Below are 21,731 nucleotides of genomic sequence, written 5' to 3'. Positions count from 1 at the left end.
TAAAAAACCCAACAACAAAAAAGGGAAAGGTCATTACCTAGCAGCTGCCATGATGTGATATCACTTAATACAACATTTAGAGAGAGTCAGCATGTTTGAAAGTATTTGAAACAAGATTTTCTCTGCTCTAGATCTTGCTGGGGGCCCAGGTGGGTAGTATTGGGGTGTGGGATAGTACTTGCAAGATTTGATTGACTGTAGGAAGCTATAAACATCTTTTGAGTCTGGCTTGAGCCCGACATATAACTGGATTGTTTAACACACCAGCAGAACACTTTAATGTGTGTTGAAACACAGGTGCTAAATGTGTCAACTAGAACATGGTGGCCAGATGGAAGGAGAACAGGAAAAAGTCTAATTTAGGACTTAAAGCTAGTAAAATAATAATTACTCTGATTTCTCTAGTGCTCTGTGGTTTATAAAGTGCTCTCCCAACATGCCTTTCAGGTTGATAGTTCAAATATGTTGTTATTAACATTTTTCAGAAAAATAATCTGAGAGCTGGAATTATGCAGCTAGTAAATTTCAGAGTTAGGATCTAAACTTATTTCTCCAGGCAAGTGCTGCCTCTACTACATGATGTGAAAGTTGAATTGCCTTTGCTCATTCTGCCATCAAACAAAGCAAGGGAAAGAGAATTTTGGAGCCAGTTACTTGAGGAGCAATATAGTTGTATGAAGAAGCCCTCAAATGGGAGGTGGGAGTCTTTCCAAGCTAAGATACAGGTCCAGACAGAGACTAAGGAATGACACCCTAAATAATGTGTCTCAACAATGATAGTGAGACATCATCTCACAAGCTGTTAATTGTTTCTGTGACTGTTCTTTGACAGGCTCAGTTAGTTGAAGAGATTTGCCCACAGTCACCTAGCCAATAAGCATCAAGGCTGGGATCTGAACCAAGGATTCTGGGCTCCAGGTTCAGAGCTCTTTCCATTACATGTCATTACCTTTGCTAGTGACATGTCCTGCTTGTACTGAGAGCATGACAATCCTGGAGTTCCAGTGTGGAATCTCCTCAGATTGCATCTATTTCATCACCAGGCCACAGCCAGTGTATTCTCTCCTGTACCTCATTTTGTGTTTTGACCTCCCCCTCCTCATCACTGGATTTTCTCTTCAGCAATTAAGCCCTAAGCAATACTTCCTCTCTGTGGTTGGCCCCACTCCTCCATCAGTTAGACTGTTCATTAGCAAGGACCACTCTGTGCTCAAAGGACAGGGACCCATTCTGCCAAGCCAGGAACAGGGAAGGGGCAGTGAGATTGTGAAGGACTTGTATTTCCGTAGGCACCAGACACTCTTTGATCTGGGCTGGGTTGTCTTTTTCACGCCTCACAGGATTCAATCACTGAATTCTCTGTTGTTGACCAGAGTGGAGTTTGGAGAGAAAAGTCCGTTTGTGAAGGGCTACTGAACCGAAAGGCATTAGTGTATAGCAGAAAGGAGCAGGGGTTTGTGGCTTTGTTGGGAAGCCGTGAGCAGCTGACGCTGAACCACATTCATTCATTCATTTGTTCCTTATTTATTTAGTGCCTACTATGATCAGAGCACATCAGATGCTTCACTGAAGTGTCTCATTGTGATGTGGACATACAGGGGGATGGTGAGGATGCAAGGCTATGCCAACAGAGCACAAACTCTGAAAGGTTCTACCAAGCTGGAAAGGCTTTGAGTTTGGCAATGGCATTTGTAGATTTGTTGTCCGAGGACCAGCTGAGTGAAATTCAGAGGGACTCTTTACAAGGTTGGCTGCAAGACCAGTGAGGTTCCCACCCCTAGCAGCCTCTTTAAAACCCTCTACCTGATGCCTGTACAATTAGCTTTGTGCTGGACCCTGGGGGAACGTACAGCTCAAATTTCTTTGGCACTTTGAGCCTCAGCACTTTTCTCACTAACCTGTAATGTGGATAGTTCAAATATCATTATCTCTTTTTTATAGGTAAATTGACTGAGGCAATGAAGATTGAGTAGGTTGCTGATGGTCACAAAATACTGGAGCTGAGATTCCAACCAGGGTTTCTCCTGCTGCCATATATAGTGCTTTCCCCACTAAACCACACTACCCCTCTCCAAGGGATTTTTTTTTTCCTCTCACAATAACCCTGCAAGGTAGATTGCACAAAGATCATTGTTTCTGTTTTATAGATTTTCTCAAAAGCAACTCATGTTTATATGTCATCTTGGGGTTTTTAGGAATAGGATTATTTGTTACATTACAATTCCCAGGTATCTCTCTTCCTCCCTTTACTACAGAAGATTTCATTTCTCTTTCTCTCTCTCTCTCTCTTTCTCTCTCTCTCTCTCTCTAACTGTCATACATATTTCTCTTTATCAGTTCTTTATCCAAAGGTGGAAATACATATATTTTATACAAATATAACTAATGTAGCCAAGATTAGAAGGAAACTAGAAAACTGGGGGAAATTTTTATAGACATTTTCTTGGGTAGAGTTTTCATACCTAAACTGTAGAAAGAACACTGTTGCTTTAGAGTTTATGAACATTTTATCCCCAACAGCACTGTAGGGGTTTTTGTCATCACAAAGAAGGAAAGTGGGTTACCCAGGGTCATAGAATAAAGTAGTGGCATGACCTATTATTTGTCTCAGTTTTTTTTTTACTTTAAATTATCCTTTTCTGCTAATTGTCTGGACTTTAGTTTTCCCAAATGTATAATGAGTGGGGTGGTGGATATGACCCCCACACTGCAGTGCATGGATTCATATTCTTTGCCCAGTATTTCCTGTTACAGATTCAGCTGGGTGATACAGTGGATATAGTGCTTGACTTGGCAGCAGTAAAATCTGAATTAATATTTTATAGGGGAGGAGACTGAGACTCTGAGAAGGTGACAAAATAAGCCAGGGGCAGGGCCCAGACATTTGAATCCTAATCCCCCCCCACAACTCTCTGAACCTTAGTTTCCCCATCTGTCTAATGTCAGAGTCAGAGTTGGAGGAACCTATTGCTGAAGAGCCTTCTAGATGTCATAATTTATTTTTATGGTTTCAAATTCATTGTGCAGAATTCCCTGTGATGATCATATTGCATAAGTTTCCATTCTCATGGGTAGAAGACTACATTTGGAGTCATAAGGCCTGTCTTTCAATCCTGACCTGGACACTTCCTGGGTGAAATATCCCTCTCAGCTTCCTCATTTGCAAAATGAGGTGATTTTTGCACTACCTATCTTACAGGGCTGTTGTAAGGAAAATAGTTTCCCCACTAAAACACTCTATCAAGGAGGTTATCGTCATTACCTTTCAATCATAATATGAATAATTCTTATTTCTAAGGGATTTAATTTTTTGTCTCCTTACACCTTATTCTCCTCGAGGGACACTGGTGTCCTTGCTGTTCCTTGGGCAAGACTCCTTCTGATTGTGCATTTACCCAGCTGCCTCCATGCTTGGAATACTCTCCTTCCTCATTTCTACCTCCTAGGTTCTCTGGCTTCTTTCAGGCATCAGCTGTAACTTCTTCACAAGAGATATTTCCTGGACCCATCTAATGCTAGTGTTTCTCACCTGTGTTTATCTCCACCTTATCCTTTATGTATCTCATTTGTACAAAGATGTTCACATATTGGCTGCCCGTTGGAGTGGAAGCTTTTTAAGGGCAGGGTCTGTATTTCTCTTTCTTTGTATCCCCAACAGTTAACCCAGCTCCTGCACATTGCTGATACCTAATAAATGCCTACTGATTTGGCTTTAACCCTTTAAAAGATTAGTGGGTGGAAGTATTCTAGAAAAGTCTAAAATTACTATTTCTTCCTAAAACTCTTTCAATCTATGTTTAGTAAAGGCCTTTTGTGTCTTAGGATCACTTGTGAAATGTTTTCTAGTAGCTTATAGGTGAACTAATTCCAGAACCATCTGCTAAGCACCCATTCTGTTGAAGGCTCAGCAGAATGTAAGCTTTTGAAAGGCAAGGACATTTCATTTTTGTCTTTAGTATCCCACACACTCAACACAGTGCCCTGCATGGAGCAGATACTTAATAAATGTGTAAAGCATAGAATGGAATGGAATAGAATAGGATAGGATGGAATGGAATGGAATAAGATGGGATAGGTTGGAATAGAATAGAATAAAATAGGATTTCCCTGCAATTTTGGCTCTTTAGAAACTCTTATGTTCTATGATTCATAAAATATGGAATCATTGAGAGAACATTTGTGCTAAAGAGGTAGCTCTTTGTGTTAAGGAATAGTTCAGAATCTTTGAAAGTGGGGCAGTTTCCCAAATGAAGTCAAGTCCATCCTCTCCACTTAGAGGTAGGATTGCAAATGAATAAAAAAAGAGACAAATTTGCTGGTCTTCCAATAGCAATATTTCTTTCTTTCTTTTTTCAAACCCTTACCTTCTGTCTTAGCATCAATTCTAAAACAAACGAGTGGGAAAGGCTAGGCACTTAGGCTTACTCAGGGTCACACAGATAGGACATATATGAGGCCAGATTTGAGCCCAGGTCCTCCTGACTCCAGGCCTGGCATTTTATCCACTGTGCTACTTAGTTGTCCTTAGCAATATTTTCTAACCACTGATGAATAAATGAATGAAGAAAGGCAATTATGAAGTGTTTACTATTTGGAAAATTCTGTGCTAAGCTTTGGGAATATAAGTAGAAAAGCAAGACTGCCTCAGTTTTCAAGGTTTGCTAATGGGGGAGATAGCATATATTGAAAACTTCAGCAAGGACTTTGGTGGCAAGGACCTTTTGGTTTCAAGTTTTTAGTATCTGGGGCTAGGATTCAGAATAAAACTTTTGGACTCAAAACACCTCAGTCCCAAATATGAGGAAATGAAAATGGAACCCCAGGAAATGAAGTCAGACCATAGCACCTGGACGAGTTTAAGAGCCCAAAGAAGAAATCTGTTCAGTTGGCAACATCAGTTTGAAAGTGTTGAAGAATTAATTTTGAAAGTATTTTTTTTTTGCTTTTTAAAAAGTATTTTTAAACAATATTTTATTTGATCATTCCCAAGCTTTATTCATTAGGGACAAAGATCATTTTCTTTTCCTCCCCTCCCCCCACCTCTCCCATAGCCAATGCGTGATTCCACTGGCTATCACATGTGTTCTTGATTTGAACCCATTTCCATGTTGTTGGCATTTGCATTAGAGTGTTCGTTTAGAGTCTCTCCTCAGACATGTCCCCTCAACCCCTGTAGTCAAGCAGTTGCTTTTCATCGGTGTTTTTACTCCCACAGTTTGTCCTCTGCTTGTGTATAGTGTTTTTTTTCCCTAGATCCCCGCAGATTGCTCAGGGACATTACATTGACACTAATGGAGAAGTATATTACGTTCGATTGTACCACAGTGTATCAGTCTTTGTGTACAATGTTCTCCTGCTTCTGCTCCTCTCACTCTGCATCACTTCCTGGAGGTTGTTCCAGTCTCCATGAAATTCCTTCACTTTATTATTCCTTTTTGCACAATAGTATTTCATCACCAACATATACCACAATTTGTTCATCCATTCTCCAATTGAAGGGCATCCCCTCATTTTCCAATTTTTGGCCACCACAAAGAGCGCAGCTATGAATATTCTTGTACAAGTCTTTTTCCTTATTATCTCTTTGGGGTACAAATGCAGCAGTGCTATGGCTGGATCAAAGGGCAGACAGTCTTTTATCACCCTTTGGGCATAGTTCCAAATTGCTCTCCAGAATGGTTGGATCAATTCACAACTCCACCAGCAATGAATTAATGTCCCTACTTTGCCACATCCCCTCCAGCATTCATTACTTTCCTTTGCTGTCATGTTAACCAATCTGCTAGGTGTAAGGTGATACCTCAGAGTTGTTTTGATTTGCATCTCTCTGATTATAAGAGATTTAGAACACTTTTTCATGTGCTTATTAATAGTTTTGATTTCTTTATCTGAAAACTGCCTATTCATGTCCCTTGCCCATTTATCAATTAGAGAATGGCTTGATTTTTTGTACAATTGATTTAGCTCTTTGTAAATTTGAGTAATTAAACCTTTGTCAGAGGTTTTTATGAAGATTTTTTCCCAATTTGTTGCTTCCCTTCTGATTTTAGTTACATTGGTTTTGTTTGTACAAAAGCTTTTTAATTTGATGTAGTCGAAATTCAAAATATTTGAAAAGGAAGAGACCCACCGATTAGAAAAAGTCACATATGGTATTATTTCCAGATAAGGAAAGATGACAAAAAGGTATCAGTAAACTACTAACTCCTTGTCTATTTTGTCACATCTATAAAATGTTGGCCAAGAAGTATTTAGTACAAGACAGAATATAATTGATTAGTGCCTAGGAAAGGCCAAACAAAGAGGCATAAAGTCTAGAGAGGTCAAAGGGCAGCTAGGTGGTATAATAGATGGAGCTCAAGAAGAATTGAATTCAAATCTCAGCCAGTTACTGATGCTGGGAAAGTCAATTCTTAGCTTCAGTTACCTCATTTTAAAAACTAAGGTAATAAGGGCATCTACCTCACAAGATTATTGTGAGCGGCAGATAACGTTACAGATGTAAAGTGTTTTACAAGCATTAAAACATTATATAAAATTCAGCTATTTGTTAATACCCAAGGTCATAGCCAGGTTTTAGCTAGCAGTGCTGGAATTTGAACCACAGATTTTCTAATTCTAATCCTCTCTCCACTCTATTTGCCTTGAATTGAGCTCTGACGGATGGATAGAATCCAGATGAGGTAGCTAGAGAGAAACAGGAGTAATTCCAGGAACAGGACTCAGACCAGTCTAATATCTTGAGGATGAACATAATGGAGCAAGAGTCACTTAAGGGACACAACTTAAAACCTTTGAAACCTTAAAACAGTTATTAGATTATCTGCTTGATGACTAATCTCTCATAATCATAGTAATAGTAATAGACCAGATTTACAATGAATTAGAATTAGACTTGAAGCTTGAAAGGACTTTAGCACATGGCATACAAAAGCTCAAAGGTCCTTAAAACATAGAATGTGAGAATCAGAAGGAAAATTGGGACATACAATTTTAGCAGTAAAATAGAACTTAAACCTATAGAATGTCAGATATAGAAGAAACCGTAGAATCCAGTACAAAGCATGTCAGAATTGGATGTGTCCTACAAGATTTATCTAGCTCTGGTCCCTCATTTTCCAAGGTAAGCAATGATTCCCAGAGAAAAGTGGCTTGCATTAGGCCACTCCATCATTCAGTAGAAGAACTGGGAACCAAACCCAGTACTTAGCCTAGTACTTTTTCTTCAGAACCAACACTTTATCACTGCATAGATAAAAATGATCTGAGTTTGCACCACTGGTAATAAGCAGGTTTGTAGAACATAGAACTGACAACTTCTTTGGAAAACAAAACCATAATCATATTCTGACTCATCAAATATATCCAACAGTCATCTCAACATCTGACCCATCCTTCAAGTACATTTCTCCAAAAACAGGTAAGCAGGAACCACTCAATCAGTGTGATTGTAATTAGTGGTAGATACCCTTTTCCACTCTGGTAATTTATTAGCAAGAAGTTTATAAACTTCAACTACAATATTTTGAAACTAACACTGGTTATTGTGTTTGACCAGTTGTACTGACTTTTAGTATTGTACTCTTTTGCATTGTTGTGGTCATATAGATTTTCTCTTGTCTTTTATCATACTTCATTATTTTATGCAAGTTGATCATGTTTACAAGCAACCACCTGTTGAAATTTTGACATACCATATCTACTGATGGGTCTGAAAAATACTGAGAACATTTTTCTGGTCTTATCAGAATCTGAGTATCTGCGAAATCACTTGGTTCTTCTTTAGTTATATCCAGCACTTCCCATGAAAAATCTGTTCCCACAGTTTTTCTATCCAATTATAGGGGAGATTATACTCAAATACCAGACTACTAGCCTGGGAAGAGAGATCTGTCTGGACAGAGAGCTGACCTCTTGTGAAGAGATGCCTTTGATGTAAATAAATCTTGGTTTTCCCTTGGGTTCTTTTGAGACTTAAAAAAATCCACCATTGCTGAGCCTTAGACTGTTTCTTTTTTACTTTCATTATTCAGAAGACAATTTTAAAAGAAATCTTTCTTTTAAAAATTATATAGCACAGTGTTACCTTACAAGAAGATGACCACACGTAGGGAGAGAGTATGTGTTTGAAAGAAAGCATGGAAAACTAGCAAAGGGCATCATTGCTCTCTGACTCATTGGATTTTACTGCTGCAATTGTTTGCATCTTTATGTCCTTTCATGATTTGAAGTTTCACATTTTTTCCTGTACTTCTTGAAGCCTTTCACTCAAACTCTGTTAAATAGAAAAAGAAAGAGATTTAGAAAGAAAAAACTTGTTCCCACTCACACAGCAGAATCAGGATTCTGACTGACTTCAGTTCACTCTCCATTACATATGGAGGGGGGGTATTTGTTATCCTTATAACTATCTGCCTTTGTCTATCTGTCTACATTTTTCTGTCTGTCTGTCTACCTACCTAATCTACCTGTCTATCTACCTACCCACCTATCTATCAATCTATCTACCTATCTATCTGATCTACCTATCAATCTATCTATCTATCTATCTATCTATCTATCTATCTATCTATCTATCTATCTATCTATCTGTCTATCTATCTATCTATGTCTTTTATCTCTAACATCTAGTCATCTCTATCTAACATCTATCTATAAATATCAAATATTTGTCATGTATCTATCTATCCATCTCTATATGTCTATGTACAGTGAATCTTTAATATTGGTGCATTTAACTTTTACAACTTGAAGCATTTGCATGATTTTATTAGTAATGTCATTTTTTCTTTTGTGCTGGCGACCATGCATATTTGTAACAATGCAGGAGAGAAAATGAGAGGTGATGCACAGAATTTGTGGAGCAGCTGGTATCCTGCTAGGATATGTGATTTCAAGCCTTCGGAGGTATTGTCAAGACTTTGCCAACTTCAATATCTACTGATAACAGTGACTAAAGTCCCAGTAATCTCTCATGGTTTTTAGAGGGTGGCCATAGTAGAAGGTTTATAGCAGTATAGATTGTATACAACACAACCCCCCTCATATCACCATCTGACACAATGAAAGATAAAATTTAGGTTAAAAAAGGTTTTAGTTTTAAGAATTTTGTTTGCTTACGTATTTATGGTACTCTAGACTTCATGTGTTCTGAAAAAGTGAATATTGTCTGAAATTGATGGTTTTTATTCTTTGTGTTTTTGATATGTTAGCCCCCAAATTCCCAAAATTACAGGGAATTATTAGCAAGAAAAATATATTTTGTATATTACCAGTTTCATTTTATGTACATCCTATATGGATTATTTCATAGTTACCATGTTAGAAAAAGGGTATATTATCAGAATTAATGTTTTGTTATGAAGAATTATGTGCAAAAAAGTGTGTTTTCAGCAATCTCTAGCAAAACAGCTTTAGTGGTCACGGGAACCTAGTCCCCTATTTCCCACAGGTTCAACATATCAGCATTTGTGTTTTTGACTTTTGCATCATTTTCTAGGAATATTATGCCTGAAAAAGTTGAGGACTAGCTGTGTGTATGCATGTAATGCATTTATTTATCTACCTATCTTATTCCTTCTGCCTGTCAGTCTATAATTCTATCATATATCTATCCCTCTGTCCATCTGTTTGTCTATCTTTATCATTCTGTCTGCCTATTTATCTTTCTATCATTCTGTCTCTATCTTTCTATCTACCTATCTATCCATCTATCAGTCTATCTGTATCTATCATTTTTCTGTCTATCCTTTTACCTATCATTCTATTATTGTCTTTATCTTTCTGTCTATCCAGATTTATGCTTTCTTGCTTATCTAACCAAATGGATCTGTGTGTTCATAAATGTGTATAGTTTTTCCAGTGATTCAGACTCTACCTCTTTCATGGCCTGCCCATCTAGTGTGACTCTTATTGATATCCTCACCAAAGCTTGCCACTGGGGATCCAGCCAGCATGTCAGAAAGTCTGACAGTTTGTTTCATGGCATGGAGATAACCACAATAGTGCAATCTGTGACATGTTCTATCACACTGTGCCATGCTAGAAGGGCTTCTAGCATACTCCTGGAAACATGTTGAATTTGCTTATTATAGAGAAGCTCATCATTAATATCACAATCACTAGGAGATGACACAAATAAAAATACAAAATGGCTCTCAGTCTTCTTCTGCATCTTCAGAGATGGTGGCAGAGCAGTGGAAAAGAAGGCAGTGAGAATCATATAATTGTTTTTAGGTCTATCTTCATAAATATTTATATATATTTATACATACATTATATATATGTATATATATAAACATACACTAAACACATATCCCATATGTTTATATATATACATATATATATATTCTAAGTGCTATTTTTTATATCCATTTTATAGATGAGGAAATGAAAGCTGAGAGAGGTTAAATGACTTGTTCAGGGTCTCAAAGCTAGCTACTCAGTGTGTGAGGTAGGATTTGAACTCAGATCTTCCTTACTTCAAGTCCAACACTCTGTACCACCTAACTGCTTTAAACTTGCCTATGCAAGTAAAACAAAAGATCCATATCCACCCACACACACACACACATCACCTTCAAATGAAGATTCCAACCCATTCCACATATTAATGTATGGCTTTTGAAACTTTCTATGGCCAAAAAAAATTCACCTCTTAATAGCCAACCTTTTATCACTTTCTTCATGAGCTTGACCTTTCAATAATTACCTTTCTTTCTTTCATCTTTATTTTCTCTTTATCTACATTTCTGAAAGTATGCCAAGAACTCTCCCCAACTGAAAAGGTTTCCCTTTGGTCCTCCTCTTACCTTAAACTGTTGTCATCTCTCTTAACCCAGTCCAAACTCCTAGAAAAAGTCAATGTTTGTTGCCTTCATTTCCTTAACTTTCACTACATCTCAATCCCTTGAAATCTACCTTCAGCACTAATCTGAAATTTCTTTCTACAGTAGTTGGTCACTTGGTTAATTGCCATTAATTAAATGCCTTCTGTGTTCTACACATTGTGCTAAGTGCTCTGAGGTTGTTAGTTCTCTTTACTGTGAAATCTAATGGTTTTCATTCAGGATGTCTGATTTGAACTTTTTTGCAACTTCTAAAACTTTTGACCACTTGCCCCTCTCAGAATATTTCTCTTTCCTTGTCCCTCCCAGAATGCTTTGCTGTGTTATTTCTCCTCATATCTCTTTCCCTGTGCCTTTTCAGTCTTTCTTGTTATTATACTAAAGAAAAACATTTCCTGTCTTGATTTATAGTGTAATATTTATTGGTAAAATGGTATGGAATTGATGAACAGGGGATACGGAAGGTTTTGTAGCAGGGAATGAAGGAGTTGAAGGGAGAGAGGGAATGTGGCTGCCAGTGAGGTAAAAGGAAAGAGATGCCCCCTACCAAGAGGCTATTTTTGAAAAATGCGGTTTTTGAGAAATGGGCCACTTATGATAGCCTGAGGGGATATCTTCACTATAGAATAATGTTGCAGACACCCCAGAGCATGTAAGCGTGGACCCTCCTGAGAGACAAGCCTCCCCTCAGACCAAGGTCACCCAGCAGGGGTCCATTAAGGACCGTTTATAATTGACTGTCTGTCCTGAGGTTTAGCTCCCTCTGTGTCCCCTGAAATGTTAGTCCTCTTATCTGACTGCAATATTCAAATAAAGATAACTTTTAATAACAAGTTGGATTGGGAGGGTATCAGGGAAGAGGGATTCCCTAGATGAGGTTTGAGTCTCTCTCTGATTTTGAGCTAAGGCCAGGCTTCACAGGTTGGTGGATGATTTCTGTTATTCCTGTCTATGTTATATCTGTGCTAGTTTCTTAATTTCAAAAAGTCTTAGCAGTAGACAGTGAGAGGAAGATAAGTTCTGACTTTACGAGCTGTTTGGGCCTGTCTCTTCAGGCTGACGTCCCTAAAGACTGGCCTTACAGTTCAAACTGCTTACCTTAAGTCCTTCTGTCTGATGACATGATCACGGGAATCCAGGGAGAGCACACAGTTGAGAAAATCAGGAATAGATCCAGTTCTATCCAGATACCGGGAGAGAGCTCCTCCTTCCACTTCCAGGGCCAGCAAGTATTGCTAGTCACAAGACCAACTACCACTGCCAATTGCCCCTCCCCCACCAACTGTCAATCTTGTTAATATTTTCTATCTCTAACGCTCCAACTGCTGTTGGTTCCAACTCAGTGGCAGAAAGTCCAGAACTTGTTTTATTTTTCCTTTCCACAATAGTGTGGTCAGTTTTGTTATAAACTTCCTAACTTAGGAAAATAAAGAGTGAAATTAGAAAACTACAGTTAAGTTTCAAAGGAATTTCAAGGTATAAAACCTGTTTAGATTTCAGAGTACTAAGGAAAATACTTTTGCTCATAATCTATCTTCTAGGAATGAGTGTCCACCAGGGTTCTATCCTAGGTCCTGTTTTCTCTCTAAATTCTCTTTCTTAGTGATCTCATCTGCTCTCATGCTTGTAATTATCATCTTTAGGCAATAACTTCAATCTACTGAATCTTTCTCCTTAACTCCTACATACATATCTTAACCACTATTGGACATATTGACCTTAATGTCCTAAAGGCAACCTAAGCTCTACATATGCAATATGGGACTCATTTTTTTTTCTAACCAAACACACTCATCGTCCAAGCTTCCCTGGTTTTTGAACTTTTCCATCTCACATGTCTTCCATGTCCAGTTGCCAAGTCCTTTTAATTCTACCTTCACAGTACTTGTAAGGTCTTTGCTCTATTTCAGGCCCTTAACATCGCACAGGATCTGTTATAGTAGCACCATATGAGCTCCCAGTTTCTAGTTTCTTTCCTCTCCAATCCATCCTTCACACAGATGCCAAAACAATATCTGTAAGAAATGTCTGACTGTATCATTCCCAGGCTCAGTGGCCCCTTATTTTGAGGAGAAGTAAATACAAATTTAGCCTGGGATTTAAATTTAAGCCCCTCTATAATATTTTGATCTTACTATCCAGACAAATTTCATGTTATTCTCTATTTGTACATTTATGTTGTCCCCCGAGTTTGCCTCATGGTTTCTTGCCATGATGCATTCATGCATCCTGTCAGCCATGCCTGGAATCCTTCTCTACCTTTCAGAAAATGAACTCCAAGACTTTATTTAAGTTTCAGTTATGTAGATTTCCTCCTGAAAAGATTTTTAGTCTTCAAAATCTCCTGAAGCATTTTGTTTGTAATCTCCTTTCCCCTTATCACATCCTGCTTTATATTATAATTATTTTGTCAGTAAGTCAACAGGTATTTATTAAGTACTTACCATGTGCCAGGCTAAACTCTGGAGTCACAAAGAGATGCAAGAACAGTTCCTGCCCTCAATGAACTCACAATCTGATGAATGGGATAATATAACTAAATGTATAGACTAGTTATCTACAGAGTAGATGGAATGTCATTTTCTTCAACATGGATTTGAGCACATGTTGGATCCTACTCTATACAATGCAAGCCCATTATGGGTAAGAGCTATGTGATTTTTAAAGTCTTTGAATTCAGAGCACCCAGGACAGCACCTTGTATATAGGTGCAATATATACCTGCATAGTATAGAATATATTCTAGGCAGCTAGGTGGCACAGGGGATAGAGTGCCAAGTCTGGAATCAGAAAGACTGATTCAACTGACCTCAGACACTTAGTAGTTTTATGACCCTGGGAATGTTATCTCAGTTTCCTTATCTGTAAAATAAGCTGTAAAAGGAATCCTAACTATTATATACACTATATATATATTTACAAATGTATTTATACTTTTGTGTCATATGTGATGTTATGTTATTTGTGTTATGTAATGTATGTTGTTATATATGTTGTAATGCAATTTTATAATGTAAGTCAGTATCTTACCTTTTCTTATCTATCTTAAATTTTAATCTTACCTAACTAAAACCCTTTTTGCAAAATCTCCTATCTATATTCCTATACTAAACTAAGAATCTATTTTTTGTTAGTAACTAATTTAAAGCCAATTATAACATTGTTAGTACCCTAGCTATACATTATTTCACTCATTCAAATAGTGAATCAATGTAGCCTAACCAAGTTTATGTATTTGTGTTGATGTTTTGTTATGTTGTTATTTTTTCTATGTTATATTGTTTTGTTAGTGTTACTGTTGCATGCAATATACTTACCCTATCTTCAGATTTTCCTTCTCTTTCCATCTCATCTTGATTGAAGAATTCTTCCTCTCCAACTCCATGGTAGTAAATTTATATTTGTTTGTGTATATGTGTTATGTTGTATTTGTGTTATAATACATTACCCAAAATTTAAATCCATTAGTCCATAAATTACTTGATCCTCTTCATTATAGATTTCTTCAAAGTCTTTTCGGTCTTTTAACAATGTCCTTTAATTTCTGAATTCTCCTCTTGATCTGCCTTGTCATCTTTCATCCAAATGTCCTCTTCCACTGGAATGGTCCTCTCCTTACTGATCTTTCTGACTGCAGACTCAATTTGACTGATGATTCTCACTTTCCACAATCTCTTCTTCTTAATTTTCTTCCTCAATAATTTGTACATTTTCATTATTAATACCATGTGCTAATTTTACATGTGAACAACGATACCATGAATCTCTACCTAACACTTTTACTGAAGATGGAGAAACTAACAAAATTGTACAAGGTCCTACCCAACTCTCTTTTGTTGCTGATGTTTTAGCAAAATTTTTCACATGTACCATGTACTCTCATATCATGTAATTCTCTGAGTCATTGTTGTGAAGCACTTAAGTATGAAGCAAGTTGACAATTTCCTACTAAGAGAGATGTATAGACTGTCTTGCAAGTTTTTGCATGTCCAAAGAGCATTTCATGGGATGATATATGTAAATCTGCTCTTGGTCTTGTACATAGGTAAAACAAAGCTATGGGAAGAATATCTGGCCATTTTAGATAAGTTTCAGCACAGATTTTCCTCACCATAGTCTTGAGTTCCCTATTTACATGTTCCACTTGACCAGAATTTTGTGGGTTAAAAGGAACATGATACTTAGATGTTATTCCTAGATTCTCATAGACTCTTTTCAGGATATCTTGGGTAAAATGAGATCCTTTGTCAGAGTGTATGGCAAGTGGTACACCAAATCTAGGAATAATTTCCTTAATCAACACTTTTACCACAAAGCTGGCTGTATTTGTATTTGATGGAAATGCTTCAGGCCACTTAGTTAATCTGTCCACAATTACCAGACAAAATCTGTACCTTCCAGCTTTTGACCTGATGATGTAATCAATTTGCAGACTCTCAAATGGACAATTGGTCCACCACCTAAACCTTTCTGTCTGAATGCCCCTTGGTTGAATTTTTGGCAAACAACAACTTGGACAGATCTTATTTGCTAAAGTACTTATTTCAGGTGCTGCCTATTGCCTTTTTACAGAGTCTACTATAGCTTGAGTACCAAAATGACCTTTTGTGTAGATGGCTTGACACAAATAGGTATACCAATCTTTTGGCAACTGTGGTTTTCCAGTGTCTACAACCCATATTTTATGTTATTTCCTTGCTCCAAATTTCTCCTTCCACTTTTGAATTTATGAGTCTACATGAGCTTTTTCTAGATCATCAGATGTAATAGTTGACAAATTCATTGCATGCACTGGAGCATTCCTGGCTGTAATTTTGCAGTTATATCAGCTCTATGATTTCCTTTAGAAACTGAATCTCTGCCAGATGTATGACTTCTATAGTGGATCACCACTAGCTGTTTAGGTTTTTGAATAGCATCCAACAACTCAGTTATTATTTCTGCATGAGCAATTGGTTTTCCTGATGCAGTAATAAAACCTTGTTGTTTCCAGATCTTTCCTGTAGCATGATGTACAGAGAATGCATAATGAGAGTCCTTATAAATATTTGCACTTTTACCCTCAGCTAGAAGACATCCTTGCTTCGAAGCCACTAACTCTGCCCCTTGAACACTAAGGTTACCAGGTAATGAGCCATACCATAATGTCTCAAATTCTGTCCCATTGCAGCACCTGTACATCTAATTCCATTACACAAATATGAAGATCCATCAGTGAATAACACCAAGTCTGGATTTTCAATAGGAGTGTCATTCAAATAGATCCTAGGCATATCTACTAGATCTACTACTTCTACACACTCATGTAATGGTTCACTGTCCTTTGGCAAATCAGGAAGAAGTGTAGCTGGATTTAATGCACTACAATTCCTCAATTGGATGTTCTCACTACCTACGAGAATAATTTCATACTTAGAAATTCATTGATCTGAATAAGCTTGAGTATGAAATTTCCTCATTAGTACTTCTATTTGATGTGAACAATATATAGTCAATGGACATCCCAAAACTAAATCTGCTGACTTCTGGACTAATACAGCTGCAGCTGCTACACCTCTTAGACAAGGAACTGTACCAGCAGCTATTGGATCAAACTGACAACTATAATATCCAATTGTATGATAACTGCCCTAAAGTCTGTGTCAGTATACCAGAAGCAATACCTTTAGTTTCATTTACAAATAGTTGAAATGTTTTTTTATAGTCTGGGACACTCAAAGCTGGAACAGATAAAATAGCTTCTTTAAGCTTACTTAAAGCTTGTAGGTTTTCAGGTTTTAGTTTCAGAGGCTCTGGTTCTGTATTCCTGATTAAGTATGTTAAACACTTTGTTAATTCACCATACCCAGGTATCCATTGCCTACAGAAACCAGTTGTTCTAAGAACAGCTCTGAGTTGCTTTTTGGTCTTAGGAACACTCAGTTTCTGGATGCCTGCTACTCTTTTCTGTGTGATATTTCTGGAACCCTCTGATAATATAAATCCAAGATAATGCACTCAAGGCAAAACCCACTGTAATTTTGCATTGGAGATTTTATGCCCATGCTTATATAATTCTAACAAAAGAATCTTGCTATCTCGGAGACACACTTTGGCATTTGGGGATGCAAGGAGAATATCATACACAAAATGAACTAATTTACTTTCTTTGAATGTTATGGGTTTTAGATCTCTATTTTAAATTTATGAAAATTGGCTCAGTGAATCAGTATACCCCTAGGGAAGACGAGTCCAGGTCCTCTGAGTTTTTTCCCAGGTAAAAATAAAGGTCTTTGGAGAATCCTCATGGATTGGTATTGAGAAAAAAGCTGAGCATAAATCAGCAATGGTGAAATATCTTGCCTGACTTGGAATACAAGAAATTATTACAGCTAGATTTGGTACAATAGGGTGTGTTTTGATTACCTAATCATTTACAACTCTTAAATCTTGTATGAATCTATATACCACTTTGCCATTTTGATCTAGCTTTGGCTTTTTGTTTGGAAGAATAGGTTCATTATGTTCTGAGAAGCAAGGTACTATGATCCCTTGTTGTATTATGATTGGTCTTATATCCTCTACTGCTTCTTTAGTTAAGGGATATTGAGATACACAAGGAACTGGTGCTTCCTTAGTCTTCACCCTTATAGGATTAGCTGATTTCCATAGACCTACATCTGCGGAAGACTTTGACCATAAACCTTCAGGGATATCCTCAGATATAGGCTAAACTGAATTTAAGTCATTCTCTGAACTGACTGAATCTACAAACAGCAATGGAAAAGCTTTCAGAGATTCTTCTGGTAAATGTAATGATATATCACCAGAATCAGTACATTGGATTGTTGCCCATAATTTACATAATAAATCTTTACCTAAAAAATTCATGGGACAGTCTGGCATACAAAGATTATTAGAATGCTTGTGTAGAAGTACTCTGTGTGTGCTCTGTGTGTGTGTGTGTGTGTGTGTGTGTGTGTGTGTGGCCATCTGGAAATATTTTGGAAGACATGTGTGTTTGCTTTTGAATTCCATAGCATGCCAGCTGAAATTGCTGAAAATAATTGACTTTCTAGAAAAAAAAGCTATATTTATGAGAAAATGCACTGGAATTCTTAACAAGGAAGTGGCATTGTCTAGGGACACAGATGGACTACCTCAGTAGAAATTAAGATTCTGTTCCTAGTTTGACCATTGACCTCAATGAGGACATTTTACTGCTTTCTGTTTTCCTTAAGGTCTAAGAAAGGGGACAGGGGAAACAATTTCCAGTGCATTTCAAGGAGTAGGAAAGCATTGAACTGGTAGCCATAAATCATTAGAGCTGGAAGGAACCTTAGAACATAGAATATCAGAGAAGGGCTTTGGAGCATGAAATCACAGAGCTAGAAAAGATCTCAAAGAGGTTCTGTACCAGGAGTTAACTTTGTTTTGTTGGAAGCTAGGTTGTACAATGGTTAGCGCTATGGGTCTAGAGTAAAAAAAAAACAAACAAAGTTTAAATTCAGTCTTGGACATTACCTAATATTCCCGTTGAGTAAGTCATTTAACCTCTGCCTCTGTTTTCTCAGTTATAAAATGGGGATAATGATAGTACTTATCGCTCAGAGTTGGGGCAACCCTGGAGTCAGACAGTCCCAAGTTTAAATCTGGTCTTAGACATTTACTATGTCTATGACCTTGGGCAAATTACTTAATCCCATTTGCCTCAGTTTCCTCATATGCAAAATGAGCTGGAAAAGGAAATGGTAAATCACTCCAGTATTTTTGCCAAGAAAACCCCAAAAGAGTTTTTCTGACTGAATAACAACACCACCTTCAGGGTTAGGGTTAGTCTTCAAATTAAGGACCCTTGATATAGATTAATACTTTCATTTTACATTTGAGGAGATAAAGACTCCAGGAGGTTAAGAGACTTGGCCACAGTAATGCAGTGAATTAGTTGCAGAAGTGTGACCAGAACAGAAGTTTCCTGAATCCCATTCCAGTATTCTTCATATCCTAAGGTACTATTCCTCTTTTTCCTAGTTTCCTAGAGAGAATTTCCATGGAAATTTTATATACTACAATGCTAGTGGTATTCATATTACAGAGAGCCAGATATCAAGATTGATGCAACATTACTGTGAATACTCCCATTGATAGAAATACATAATTATTAGATTCCCACAAATTTAATACAATAAGCATTTATTCAATATCTACTCTGTTCAAGATAACTGCTTAGTATTAGGGACAAAAAATATTAAATAGGTAATGGTTTTGCCTTGAAAAGTTTACAGTCTATTTGGGATTATATGGCATCAACAGAAATAAATAATGTATATTGTGTTTCAGATAAAGAAAAAATCTAGGAAAAATACTATAAGAACTTTTGAGGAGAAAGAAATCACTATATGATCGTGGAGAAAGAGATGGTCAGGAGAGGTTTCAAGGAAGAGGAGGTACCTAGTTTGAAGGAAAAGAAGGATAATGGTAGGCAGAGATGTAGAAAGAGTACATATTAAGCATGGGAAATGGTCTATGGAAATGCATGAAAGTGTCCAGTGACATAATTGATTTTAGAGAATAGCAAGTAACTTGGTTTGTTGGTAGAGTGTTTGAAAAAAATAACGTGAGTTACACATAGAAGGAAGTTGGAACCAGATTGTGGAAAAGCTTAAATGCCAGCTGAACACAACTTTGCATTTCATCCTTTAAGAAGTAAGAAGCCATGGACCATTTTTGAGCAGGGGAACTATCTGGTGAGATCTGTGGCTTAGGAAGATTACTTTGGCATCTGTGTAAAGGATGGATTGGAAGGAGGAGAGACTGGAGGTAGAGAAGCAAGTTGGGGGGCAATTTACAGAAGGTTCCTGAAAGAGGTGAGGAAGGTCTGAAGTAATGTGGTGGTTACATTTAATGGAAAGAAAAGAGTACAAGATCATAGGTTCCATCATAGAATGAAAGAAGGGGATTTAGAGGTTATCTATTGACCTCAAGGGACAGTTGCCAGAAATATTTCAGAGTTAGAACTGAGAAATTTTGGCAATTGATTAGATGTAGAGGATAAAGAAGATGGAAGATACAGAGATAACCGAGATGGCATCATAAGAAATACAGACCAAGGAAGGATTGTGGTTGTAAGTTGGGAGGAGGAATAGGTTTTGGGGGGAAGATGTTAAGTTCAGTTCGGTGGTAATTTTTTTAAATTAATTTTTTAAAGTATTTTTCCATAGTTACATGATTCATGTTCTTTCTTCCTCCCTCCCAGAGCCGACAAGCAATTCTACTGGGTTATACATGTATTTTCACTCAATATCTATAGTGATCCCTCACCTATGATGGGAGTTATGTTCCAGAGACTCCCATGATAGCTGGAAATCCACAAAGTAACAACATTATATTTATTTCATCATTTATGCATATTTTAAGACTTTATAAACCCTTCCCACTTTCCTATAAAACTTTCCACACTTATTAACCTAGAGTTGCTGAGCCAATCAGCACCCAGGTTATAGAACCCAATGCTGTGATTCAATGCTGTGATTCATTGCCTTTCATACCATCAGCCAGTAGTGTGCCATGTACAATCTCAAATTGGTAAATTTGCACAAGCTGTAGTGGCGTACTGTATTTCCATTGTGTGCAGTACAGTATTCATCCACAAAATCCCACAACAGAGCAAAACCTCCATGATACAGAATTATATATATATATATATATATATATATATATATATATATATATATATATATTTAAAACCCACAATACAGTGAAACTGCAATAAGTTAATTGTGATATAGCAAGATATAATTGTATTTCCATATTATTCATTTTTGTAATAGAGTAATCTTTTAAAAACCCAAACCCCCATAATCATTTACCCATATAAACAAGTGATGAATCATATATTTTCCTTCTGTGTTTCTGTTCCCACAGTTCTTCCTCTGGATGTAGATAGTGTTCTTTCTCACAAGTCCCTCGGGACTGTCTTGGATCATTGTATTGTTATCAGTAGCAAAGTCAGTTATATATGATTGCCCCACAATGTTTCAGTCTCTGTGTACAATGTTCTTCTGGTTCTGCTCATTTTGCTCCACATCAATTAGTGGAAGCTTTCCAGCTTGTATGGAAACAAACACTTTATTGTTCCTTACAGCATAACCATTATATACTACAATTTATTCAGCCATTCACCAATTGAGGGACACTCCCTCATTTTCCAATTTTTTGCCATCACAAAGAGTGTAGCTATGGATATTTTTGTACAAACTTTTTTCATTATTATCTTTCTTGAGTACAAACCTAGTTGTGGTATTGCTGGATCAAAGGATATGTGTTTAATTTTTATCTATTTATTTTTGCTTAAAAAAATAACCTTACTTTCCTTCTTAGGATCAATACTATGTATTGCTCCATGGCAGAAGAGTGGTAAGGGCTAAGCAATGGAGGTTAAGTGACTTGCCCAGAATCACACAGAGAAGTATCTGAGACCAGATTTGAACCTAGGTCCTTCCATCTCTGGGCCTGACTCTCAATCCACTGAACCACCTCACTGCCCCCTTTAAACTCAGTTTGGGATACACTGTATTTGAAGTGGTAGTGAGATAGTTATATGAAGATGTTCAAAAGGCAGTTGAATATGTGGGAGTAGGGTTCAAAGGGATCTTAGATGGAGATAGAGGTTGAGTAGTTATCTACATAATTGTTTTGATAATAGAAGCCATGTGAGTGGACATGACCACCATGAGAAAGATTATAGAGAGAAATGAAGAAGACCAAGTGTAAAGCCTTGGGAGATTACCCTCACTTTGGGGCTAGGAGATGGAGGATGTATCAGTGAAGGTAGCTGAAAAGGATCTAGTTAGATAGGTCTACAGCTAAGAGAAAGCAGTGTCATTGGAACTGAGTTGTGTAAAC

At 37.2% G+C, this 21,731-nt stretch overlaps 1 protein-coding gene and 1 long non-coding RNA gene across 3 annotated transcripts in view; one reads left to right on the top strand and one right to left on the bottom strand.

Annotated features, from left to right (window-relative positions):
- Positions 1-21,731, top strand: part of ADAMTS18 (ADAM metallopeptidase with thrombospondin type 1 motif 18) — a 205,783-nt gene that overhangs the window by 20,941 nt on the left and 163,111 nt on the right. The gene's annotated exons all lie outside the window — the stretch shown is intronic.
- Positions 4,970-12,090, bottom strand: LOC130453983 (uncharacterized). Its single transcript, XR_008911674.1, has 2 exons — positions 11,946-12,090; positions 4,970-8,275 (listed from the first exon to the last, which is right to left on the bottom strand). It is a non-coding gene; the product is annotated as an uncharacterized LOC130453983 (long non-coding RNA).

Source organism: Monodelphis domestica, chromosome 1 (genome assembly GCF_027887165.1).
Source record: "Monodelphis domestica isolate mMonDom1 chromosome 1, mMonDom1.pri, whole genome shotgun sequence".
Lineage (NCBI taxonomy): Eukaryota > Metazoa > Chordata > Mammalia > Didelphimorphia > Didelphidae > Monodelphis > Monodelphis domestica.
This window is presented reverse-complemented; position numbering and strand designations above follow the sequence as displayed.